The sequence below is a fragment of the Chlorocebus sabaeus genome, chromosome 13, assembly GCF_047675955.1.
Source record: "Chlorocebus sabaeus isolate Y175 chromosome 13, mChlSab1.0.hap1, whole genome shotgun sequence".
NCBI classification, from domain to species: Eukaryota; Metazoa; Chordata; class Mammalia; order Primates; family Cercopithecidae; genus Chlorocebus; species Chlorocebus sabaeus.
Window position 1 is genome coordinate 97,937,356 of NC_132916.1, and position 12,543 is coordinate 97,949,898.

At 34.8% G+C, this 12,543-nt stretch overlaps 1 protein-coding gene across 2 annotated transcripts in view; it reads right to left on the reverse strand.

The window, feature by feature from the left end:
* The window catches only part of MEI4 (meiotic double-stranded break formation protein 4), a 343,137-nt gene that overhangs the window by 225,138 nt on the left and 105,456 nt on the right, over positions 1 to 12,543 (reverse strand). The gene's annotated exons all lie outside the window — the stretch shown is intronic.

The window sequence follows — 12,543 nt, forward strand, 5'->3', positions numbered from 1 at the left end:
AAGTTATTCTTTTGGCCAAGACCATAATGAGATTTTGGCCACATATTTTCCTCAAGCAAAGCAATATGAAACAGGCCAGATGAAAGGGATTGTGAGAGGTCAGGTTATTTTCATCCCTCTTCTCTTAGGAAGAAACATTCTTTACATCCTAAGAAAAGGAGCTATGATTCTATTTTTAGAGACATCAAGAGAAAGAGATTTTATAACTTTCTCTAATAATCTGTTCTGATGCTTAACAAATTTTGTCGTTAGAAAACAAATCTTCATGTAAGTCCTTGTGCTACAGAATGAAACGTTTATTTTTCTGTTCTTGGGGAAAGAGAAAACAGCAAAAATTATCTACGTAAGAGACTTGTATATATTTTTAAACAATAAATTATCCTTAATCTATTTGCCATTATCCTTGTTGAATTTTCATTCCTTGAAGCAATAATCCTGATTTTTAAACTGTAAGGTGTTTGATGTTTATTTACAAATATTTTCCTGGTCTAAGACACTAAAACTGAGTCACTGCTTAGACTGTCATTATTTCCCTACAACTTGTAAAAATGTAAAGCTCGAATTACTATTTAAATTGAATAAAAAACAGAATTTAAAATTCAACTCCTATTCTTTTCAGACCTTGAGCAATAATGTTCCCCCAACACAGTTTTCTTAAGTTGATCTTACATAAAAGGTTTATCAAATATACATTTTATGTAGCACAATATCTAACTGAAAATAAAACGAACACAGTGTCATCAAACGTGGGAGGCTGGAAAGTTCGTGAAATTTTAACGAGTCACCTTGAATAAGAAAAACATAGCAGGGAATGGTGATAGTTCACAGAATATTATTCATTCATATTCAAAGCGTTACTGTACAGAAGTACAGTATCTAATCAGAAGGCTGAAGGGGTGACATGGTGGGAAGGAATTCTTATTTGTATCTATGTTTCATCATATTTTTACATATTATTTACCTTTCCAACCCAAAGGTATTTTTCTATTCAATAAAATAATCTTTATCATCCAATATAAAAATATCTTCTATTACTTGATTGTATTGTATAATAATAAAAGTTCCAAACACTTCTCAATATACTTTCAAAATGTTTTATAGTTAAAATGGCACATGCCAAATAGTGATGCCAAAAGTACAGATAAAACCTGCTGACCAAAATCCAATACCCACAAAATATATTTGTCATATTACACCAAAATCACGACATTTATAAGGATACATGTGACTAAAACTCTATTAAATAAGATTGACAGACAATGCTTTTCTTAGAAGACTAGATAATGATCATGTATAGATGAGTGCCTCTCAAACCTGGATATACTTCAGAATCACCTGGAAAGCTTTTAAAATGGTAATGATATCTGAACTCCATTCCGTAGATATTTTAATTCTTCTGGGATAGGTCCTGGACATCAGTATATTCAGATGCTGGTCAAATGATTCTAGCCCAGAGAAAGGGATGTGAACTACTGATAAAACAAAAAGAAATGATTTTTATATTCAGCATACACTAGAACTCGCAAGTCCTTCCCATCTAAGGGCAAGTTGAGGTTAAAGAAAGAGAAACCCACTTAGCCAGCTGAAGTAAAACTGTAATTTTATTGGCAGGAAAGGGGCAAATGTGTAGAAAGAGCAGACAGACTCATGAGAAATGAGAAGTTGTCAATTTGCTAGTTTTACTGTCTCATCAGTGAGTTTCTCTGTGTCTCTTGGAAACCACATGACTTATTGTTTCCACTCCTCTGTTCACTCCACTCTCTATAAAAGCTGGATTCTACTATTTTCCCACAACCAAACATTTTGTTCAACCCTTGTAACAACCCAAAAGCTCTAGAGTTCACCAGCAGCTGTCTCAGACTCTAGCTCCCATTCTAAATTCCGAGGAAAGTAAATTCTTGCTTGCATTAAGCATCCTCCTCTAGAAAATAAGTTATAACCAAAGAAGAAACAAGTGTAAAAGGGAGGAATATGTGATCATAACAACTGAACTCACGTTCAATGAGTTTGTTTCTAAGATCTCTATTTTGTTCCACTGGCCTGTGTTTCTGTTTTTATTCCAGTACTGCTGCTGCACAACAGGGGACTTGTGTGATCCCAACAACTGAACTCATTTTTGAAGAGTTTGTTTCTCGGTTCCCTATTCTGTCCCATTGGTCTATGTGTTTTTATGCCAGTACCATGCTGTTGTAGTTACTATAGCTCTGTAGTATAATTTGAAGTAAGGTAATAGGATGCCTTCAAATTTGTTCTTTTTCATTAGGATAACACTGTTTTTTTCTTTTTTGTGGTTGCATATAAATTATTCTATGTTCATGGATTAGAAAAATCAATATTGTTAAAATGTCCTTACTAACCAAAGCAATCTACAGATTCAATGCAATCCCTATCAAAATACCAATGACATTCTTCACAGAAATAGAAAAAAAAAAACTATGCCAACTAATGTTATTCTAAAAGATGAAGAAAATCTTTCCTTGCAAGTACCCACTAAGTTGTTTTATTTTTTTCCCCCCACTTTTGGTCTTGGTTGCTATCTTCTGTCACTACTCTCACCAGCTGTTGCCCATGAATGAAACCTACAATGGGCCCAAAACTATGATGATGGCTTACAGAAAAACACCTTTTGGGTATGCAGTCTCATACCACTCTCTGATGATTCTGGCCTGCCATGGTGGGTATCTCCCTTCCAAGAGCAGGACTGGATAAAATATGAGGAATATATCATCATTCCCAAAATTACATAATGGTATTAAGCTCACGTATGACTAGAGATAAAAATCACTGAATGGCCCATTAATATTAATACCACCCTTTCTGAAAATGGACATGGGGAGTTTTTCTGACATTGAAACTCACTCATTCATTCTCCACTGGTAATATCCCAACTAAAGAACAAAATGACCAGATACCACAATGGTATAACCCAAATATGGAATGAGTTTCTTTGGTTAACTACATCTTTTGGTCAGCTTAGTCACTTGCCCTGCACTATACTGTAAACCAAAGAATCATTTTAAAGATAATTGGCCAAATTAAACAAGGATAGGAGATGGGTAGCAAGATACAGATGTTTACATAATATTACAAAGTACTGATTATTACGTACAGAATGGGCACTATATCCAGGAATCTATTGGTTGGTCCCAAAAGAAACGCTTTGGATATGTGGCACCAACTTATGGCCCTGGTTACCCTCTTTACCACCCCCTCCCCCGCCACCAATTGTTAGGAAGATGTTCTTTGGGTTATACATGGGCACAAGGCCAGATAGTTCATAGCCTTACAAAGCCTGTGTATCTCCCTCATATGAAATCCTGCTGAGTTCTATCTGTTTTCCATTGCTATAGTCATGTTTTTCTTCCTTAACCAGGCACTGAAGATGTTATTTAGCATGTGGAAGCTCTAACAAATTACACAAAGAAAAATTTGAACGATTGCTTTATGAAAATCTCTCTTTTAAATACACAAGTTACTCTCATGAGAAACGCTGTCCTCCAAAATTGCATGGTTTTGACATATTCACTGTTGCACAAAGGGGGACTTGTGTGATCCTAACAAATGAATGAATGCTATGTTAATATCCTTGATGCAAAAGACAGTATCACTAAATTAATGACTGATAGGAAAACCCAAATAACCAATCTCTCAGACCAAACTCTCACTATGAATGATCAGCTTCATGGATTTTTTGGGTCCTGGGCTATCTAGGGGCAGAAGCTGCTTCTTGGTTTAGGTGTTACATGTTGTTTACTATCCTGTTTTTGCCTTTTCTATTGCTGCAACATTTGCCTTCAGTGGAGCCAATGCACTGCTGCTAAAGCTATAAAATATCAAGCACCCTCCTTCTAACCTATCATGAAAAAGGTAGGCATGTGAGATTGTAAGTGCAGTGTATACATATACATATACACTTTGTAAGTTCTGGGGTACATGTGCAGAACGTGCAGGTTTGTTACACAGGTATTCACGTACCATGGTGGTTTGCTGCACCCATCAAACCGTCACCTACATTAGGTATTTCTCCTAATGCTCGCCCTCCCCTAGCCCCCCACCTGCTGACAGGCACCGGTGTATGATGTTCCCCTTCCTGTGTCCATGTGTTCGCGTTGTTCAACTGCCACTTACAAGTGAGAAGATGTGGTAATTCGGTTTTCTGTTCTTGTGTTAGTTTGCTGAGAAAAATGGTTTCCAGCATCATCCATGTCCCTGCAAAGGACATGAACTCATCTTTTAATGCTTGCATAGTATTCCATGGTGTATAAAGAAAATGTAAGTGTTGGTTTTAAACTGTGGAGTATAGGAAAATAGCCTGCTGCATTGCAAGAATGATGCCATATGGAAGCAAAACTGATGAGTGATATTTGATTCCGTATACCAAGCTGGTCTGCAGCAAGGTCTTGAGACAATGCCTCATAAAGATGCTTACCTAACCTCCCCAGTGGTCACAAATGTTGGCAAGAAAGTCTGAAGTGTGACCGTCTGTACCTGTTTTACACTAAAAGCTTGATACATGAAGGATGTTTTCTGGAGAGTGGGCGCAAGGATCCACCATCTCACAGCCTCTCCAAGCACTGCTTCTGTTCGTAAGTCCCTACTAACTCTTTTCTGAGAAATTTGATTTTTTTTTTTTTTTTTGGCCTCTCAGCTCCCTTAGCCCTTGAGGGTAGGTTTACACACACCTGCTCACCAGAGAACAAGCAAGTACTTTCACAGTCTAGCATATGGACTATTTTCATGTATATTTTAAAAGAATGTGCATACTGCTATTGTTGGCTAGGATTTTCTATATAAGTTAGGTCGATTTTGTCGGTAGTGTTTAATATCCTTACAGATTTTTCCACCTACTTTTTTCTATCATTTATTGCAGAATGAGTATGAAGTTATCTATCAGGCCTTTCAATTTTGTCACTTCTGTGGCTCTGTTGTTAGGTAAAAATACATTATGCTATTTCTTCCCGATGTATTGACACTTTTATCCTTATGACTCTTCTTTCTTTGCATTATTCCTTTCTTAGTGTATTTTGCCTGATGTTGATGTACTTATTCCAGCTCTCTTATGCTTACTGTTTGTATGTTGTAACTTTTCCCAACTTTTCATTTTAAACTTATTTTACTCTTTGAATTTAAAGTGCCTCATCTATAAATAGCATAGAGTTGGAACCTGTTTTTTTACCAATTTGACAATCTTTATCTTTTAATTAGAATGTCTACTCATGTTTAATTATATTACTACATCGTATTTATTAAACAAATATTTGATAATTATTTAATTATTTGAATAATACGTTAGGATTTAGACCTGCCATTTTGCTTTTTGATTTTTTCTCATTTATTTTTTATTCCACTCTTCCTTCTTTACTACCTTCTTTGCATCAAATGTATACATTTTATACTTACCTGTTGATTTTTTGGTTTTATTTATAAGTTTGATTTTAATGGTTGCATTATTACAATATGAATCTTGAACTAAAAATAATATCCTTCAAGTAAGTACTGACTTATTGTCAGTAAAATAAAGAAAACTTATTCTAGTTTAGTATCTTTTGCTAATTTAGTATCTCCTATCTTTTGCTATTATTATTTCTATTATAAACCCAACAACGTAGTCATTCAGACATACATATGTTTGTGTGTGTGAGACTCTTACTTTACTAAGCGTGATGGTTAATACTAGGTGTCAACTTGATTGGATAGAAGGATGCCTAGATAGCTGGTAAAGTATTGTTTCTGGGTGTGTCTGTGAGGGTGTTGCCAGAGGAGATGAACATTTGAGTTTGTGGATTGAGAGATGAAGACCCACCCTTAATATGGGTGGGCACCATCTAATCAGCTACCAGTGTGGCTAGAACAAAGCAGGTGTAAGAAGATGGGATAACCTGGCTTGATGAATCTTCCGGCTTTCAACTTTCTCCTAAGCTGGATGCTTCCATCCATTGTTCTTCCTGCCCTTGGACATCAGACTCCAATTTCTTCCACCTTTGGACTTCTGGATCTATATCAGTGGTTTGCCAGGGGCTCTCGGGCCTTTGACTACAGACTGAAGACTGTTGGCTTCCCTACTTTTTCCCTACTGTTGGTTTCCCTAATTTTGAGGCTTTTAGACTTACACTGAGCCACTACTGGCTTCTTTCTTCCTCAGCTTGCAGATGGCCTATCATGGGACTTTGCCTTGTGATCGTGTGAGCTAATTCTCCTTAATAAACTCGCAAATTTTTCCCCATTTCATAAGGTGGCTTTTCACGCTATTGATTGTTTCCCTGGCTGTGCAAAACGTTTTAGGTTAATGCAGTCCCACTTGTTTCTGTTTTTACTTTCTGTGCTTTGGTGTCATATCCAAAAAATCACTGCCAAGACCAATGTCAAAGAACTTTTTCCCTATGCTTTCTTATAAGAATTTTATAGTTTCAGGTCTTAATTTAAGTCTTTAAAACATCCAGACTGAATTTATAAGTATGGTGTGAGATAAGAATCGACTTTCATTATTTTACATGTGGATGTCCAATTTTCCCAACACCATTTACTAAAGAGACTATCCTTTAACCCTTTTGTATTCTTGGCACCCTTTTCAAAAATAGTTAATCATACACATGTGGGTTTATTTTTCAGGTATCTATTCTGTTCCCTTGGTCTACATGTCTGCTTTTATGCCAGTATCACCCTGTTTATATTACTATAGCTTTTTATGATATAGTTTCAAAACAGGGAGTGTAAATGCATAAGCTTTGATCTTCATTCTCAAGATTGCTTCTGCTACTTGGGGTCTTTTGAGGTTCCATAGGAATTTTAGCATTTTACATTTCAGTGAAAAGCGCCTTTGGAATTTTAATGAGGATGGCACTGAATCTGTAGCTCACTTTGGGTGGTATGGACAATATAAATTATTACAATTCATAAACGAGGGATATGTTTAAATACTTGTCTTTCGGTTTCTTTCACAAACGTCTTAAGTATTCATTGTACAGATTTTACACCTCCTTGGTTAAACTTATTCTTATTTTTGATGCTATTATAAATGGGATTGCTTCCTTATTTTTCAGATAGTCTGTTGTTAGTGTATAGAAGCACATCTGATTTTTTTAAATGTTTATTTTGCAGTCTTCAACTTTACTGAATTCATTTCCTAGTTTTAACAGTTTTTTGATGGCATTTTTAGGGTGTTCTCTATACAATTATGCCATCTGTGAACAGAAATAAAGTAACTTCTTCCTTTCAAATTTGAATCTTTTCTTTCTTTCTCTTGCCTAATTGCTCTGGCTAGGACCTCCACTAATACGCTGAATAGAAGTGTTCTGAGTGGGCATCCTTGTTCTGTCCTGAGGTAGAGGGAAACTTTTCAACTTTTCACCACTGAGTATGATGTTAGCTGTGGATTTATCATACATGGTCTTTATAATGTTGAAGTGCACTCCTTCTATACACAATTTGTTGAGAGATAGTACCATAACAGGATATTGAATTTTCTCCAGTGGTTTTCTGTATGTGATCAATCATGATTTTTAATCTTTCATTCTTAATGTGGTTATGAAGAAATCATACTTTGACCCCTGTGATAAATCGTACCCTATCACAGCATAGGATCTTTTTAATGTGCTGCTGAAATTAGTTTGCTACTATTTGGTTGTGCATTTTGCATATATGTATCAAGGATATTCACCCGTACTTCCTTTTCTTGTACTGTCCTTGTCTAGCTTTGGTATCAGGGTAATGCTGTCCTCATAAAATGAGTTTGGAAGTGTTCACTTCTCTTCACATTTTGGAAAAATGACTGGCATTAATCGCACTTTAAATGTTTGGTAGAATTCACCTATAAAGTCTTCTGGTCCTGAGTTTTTATTCGTTGGGAGTTTTTTTTGTTTTTTTTTTTTTTTGTTTTTTTCCTGATGCAATCTCTTTATTCATTATTGCTATGTTAAGATAATCTATTTCTTCAGGATTCAGTCTTGGTAGGTTGTGTATTTCTAAGAATTTATCAATTTCTTCTAGATTATCCAATATGTTGGCATATAATGTTCACTGTAGTCTCCTATGATTCTTTGCATTTTTGTGGTATCACTGGTAATATCTCCTCATTCATTTATAATACTATTTGAATCTTCTCTCTTTTTTCACTTATTCTAGCTGAAGATTTGTCAATTTTGTTTATCTTTTCAAAAACACGACTCTTAGTTTTGTTTACCATTTCTATTGTCGTGTGTGTGTGTGTGTGTGTGTGTGTGTGATTTAAGCTAGGTCAAGGGTAGGTAGGACAAAAGGCTTGTATTTTGGTGTGAGTGCATGCATGACTGTAGGCAGGCTGCCTCTAACAGAGGGAAAAGCATGTCTTTTTTAATCAGTTTGGATCTTTAAACTCCACAAAGCATGAGCAAGGAGTAAAATTATTGGTGACAGTTAAGTCAGAGACTTGTTGTTTTTAAGTCTATCATCTTTCTAATTTCATTTATTTCTGTGCTAGTCATTTTTATTTCCTTTATTATGCTGCCTTTGGGCTTAGTTTATTCTTCTTTGTCTAGTTATTTTAGGTGTAAAGTTAGGTTGTTTGAGATTTTTCATTTTTAAGGTAATCATTTACTGCTATGAACTTCACCCTTAGAACTGTTTTTACTACAACTCATAAGATATGCTATGTTGTGTTTCTATTTTTCTTCATCTTAATACATTTTTGCTTTCCATTTTTATTTCTTGTTTTATCCACTGGTTGTTCAAAATGCACATCCTTGTGAATTTTACAAGATTCTTCCAGGAATTGATTTCTAACTTCATACTACTGTGGTCAAAGTATGTATATATGAGATGATATCAACGTTCTTAAAGTTGTTAAGACTTCTTTTGTTGACCAACATATAACCTATCCTGAAGAAAGTTCTTTATAGACTTCAAAAAATGTGTATTCTGCTGCTGTAAGATGAAATATGTCTGTTTGGGCCATTTTAACTACAATGTTATTCAAGTCCAATTTTTTTTTTCTGTCTGGATGGTCTATTGTTGAAAGTGTGGTTCTGATGCCCCTTACTATTATTGAATGGTCCTATCTTTCTCTTCAGTTTCGTTAATATTTGTATCTAAAATATATTTAGGCGCTTTGATGTTAGGTTCTTAGATGTTAACAACTGTCATATCCTCTTCGAGGAACTGACCACTTTAACATTATACAGTGACATTTTTGTGTCTATGACAGTTTTGGAATAAAAGATTCTTCTGTCTGATATAAGTATAGCCACTCCTGCATTCCTTTATTTACTATCTGAATGGAATCTCTTTTCTATCCCTTTACTTTCATCCCAGCTGTGTTGTTAAAACTGAAGTGAGTTCCTTGTAGGCAGCCTTGTGATTGAATCTTTTTTTTTTTTCATCTATTCATCCACTTTGTGTCTTTTGATTGAAGAATTTAATCCAGTTACTTTTAAAGTAATTATTGACAGGTAAGGGCTTACTACTTCCATTTTCTTAATTATTTTCTGACTGTTTTGTAATTCCTTTGTACATTTCTTCTTCTCTTGCTGTCTTCCTCTTTGATTTCTTAATTTCTTCCTGTGGTACGCTTTCATTTTTTATCTTAATCTTTTCTGTATCAATTAGAGGTTTTTCTTTGTGGATATCACAAGCTCGCATAAAGCATCTCATTTATAACATTCTAGTTGAAGCTGATAATAACTTTAATCACATACAAAAATTACACGTTGACCTCTCCTCTAACCTCTTCTTTCCTCTCTTCTATCAATAACATGCTATTTATATCACACTTTACATTATTTCATACTGTGTATCCATTAACAAATCATTATAGCTATAAATATATTTGACAATTTTGTCTAATTTTTATACTAGAGTTAAAATGACTTATACACACCATTACAATATTAGACTTTTCCGCTTTTCACTACATATTTACCTTTTCCAGTGAGTTTTATCATTTCATGTATTTTCATGTTGTTATTTAGTGTCCTTTCATTTCAACCCAAAGAACTCCCCACAGCATTTCTTGTAAGACAGGTCTTGTTATGAACTACCTCAGCTTTTCTTTGAGACTCTCTTTATCTCTCATTCATGAAGGACAGCTTTGCTGGATAGAGTATTCTTGGTTGTCTTTTTTCTTTCAGCACTTAGAATATATAATCCTACTCCTTTGTGGCTTGTAAAATTTCTATTGAGAAATCTACTGATAATGTTATGGAGGTTTACTTGTATGTGATCAGTCTCCCTTACCACTTTTAAGAGTCTCTCTTTAATAGTAAGCTCAGAAAAAAAAAAAAAAAAAAAAAAAAACTCCATACACTATGGTCAAATGATTTTCAATAAAGTTGCTATTAACACACACTGGGAAAAAAAACATTCTCTTCAATAAATAGTGTTGGGAAAGCCGGGCGCAGTGGCTCATGCCTGTAATCCCAGCACTTTGGGAGGCCAAGGCGGGAGGATCACGAGGTCAGGAGATCAAGACCATCCTGGTTAACACAGTGAAACCTCATCTCTACTAAAAACACAAAAAATTAGCCAGGTGTGATGGCGTGCGCCTGTAGTCCCAGTTACAGGAGAATAGGAGGCAGGAGAATAGTGTGAACCTGGGAGGTGGAGCTTGCAGTCAGCCAAGATCGCACCACTGCACTCCCGCCTGGATGACAGAGTGAGACTCCGTATCAAAAAATAAATAAAACAGTGTTGGGAAAACTGGATATCCACATGCAAAACAATAAAAGTAGATCCTTATCTCACACCATATATAAAAATCAACTCAAAATTGTTTAAAGACTTAAACATAAGACAAAAAATGTAAAATTACTAGAAGAAAACATAGGAGAAATGTTTCATAGCATTAGTCTGAGCAATATTTTTTTGTATATGATTCAAGAGAACAGGCAATAAAAGCAAAAACGAACAAGTAGAATTACATTAAGCTGAAAAGGTTATGTATAGCCAAGGAAATTATGAAAAGAGTTAAAAGACAACCTATGGAGTGGGAAAAAAATATTTGCAAACCCTGTATAAGCTAAGGGATTAATATCCAAAATATCTAAATACTTAAAAGATAGAAAGAAAACAAATAATATGATTTACAAATGAGCAAAGAACCTGAATAGACATTTTTCAAAAGATGACATACAAATGGCCACCAGGTATATAAAAAAATCTGCTCAATATCACTAATCATCGGAGAAATGCAAATCAAAACCACAATGAGATGTCACCTCACACCTTTTAGAATGGTTACTATCAAAAAAGCAAAAGATAACAAGTACTGGCAAGAATTTGCAGAAAAGGAAACCCTTGTACACTGTTGGTGTGAGTGTAAATCAGTACTGTCATTATGGAAAACATTATAAAGGTTCCCCAAAAAAGTAAAAATACAACTATCATATGATCCAGACATCCTACACCTGGGAATATATCCAAAATAAGTAAATGAGTGTTTTGAAAAAACATATATTCTCCCATATTCATTGCAGCCTTACTCACAAGAGCTGGAATCAACTTAATTGTCCATCAATACTTTATCTGAATAAAGAAAATGTGGTATATATACACAATGGAATACTATTCATCCTTAAAAAAAAACAAAATCCTGTCACCGGCAATAAAATGGATGAACCTGGAGGACATTATATTAAGCGAAATAAGCGAGGCACAAAAAGACAAATACTCTATAATCTCTCTAACATCAGAAACCTAAAAAGGCTGAACTCATAGCAGTAAAGAGTGCTATGGTGGTTATCAGTGCAGGGTTGAGGTAGTGAGGAGGTGTGAGTGGTGTTGGTCAAAAGATGATCAGAGATGTTGGTCCAAATTTCAGTTAGGAGAAATAAGTTCAATTGATCTATTGTAAAAATGGTTATACCACATAAATACAGTTAATAATAATGTATTCTTGAAAATTACTAGAGATTAGATTTTAAGTTCTCTCAACACAAAAGGTATGGTACCTATGTGATGTAATACTTATGTCAGTTAGCTTGATTTAGCCACTCCACAATGTACAGATATTTCAAAACACCATGTTGTATAAGATAGATACAATTTTTTTATTTGAGACAAGATACTCTCTTTATCCTTCACTTTTCACAGTATGATCATAATGAGTCTCAAAACAATTTTCTTTGGTTTGATCTTGCTTTCAGTTCTCTAAACTTAAAGAATCTGGATGCCCATATCTCTCCCAAGATTTGGGAAGTTTTCAATAAGTATTTTGCTAAATTTTAGTTTTTCTATTTTTATAAATTAAGGAAGTACCTGTGCAGGTTTGCTACATAAATATATTGCATAGTGGTGGAGTTTGGACATCTAGTGTGGTCATTGCCCAAATAGTAAACATTGTACCCAATAGGTAATTTTTCAACATCCACTCTCTCCCTCCCTTCCCCCTTTTGTAATCATCAATGTCCACTATTTCCTCCATATGTCTAAGTGTACCTGTTGTTTAGTTCCCACTTATAAGTGAGAACATGGAGTATTTTTCTGTTACTGATTTCACTAAGTAATTATTTAAATAACCTTTCCTTTGGTCTCTTGTGTTTTCTTCTGGCACTACCATAATCCATATATCTATAA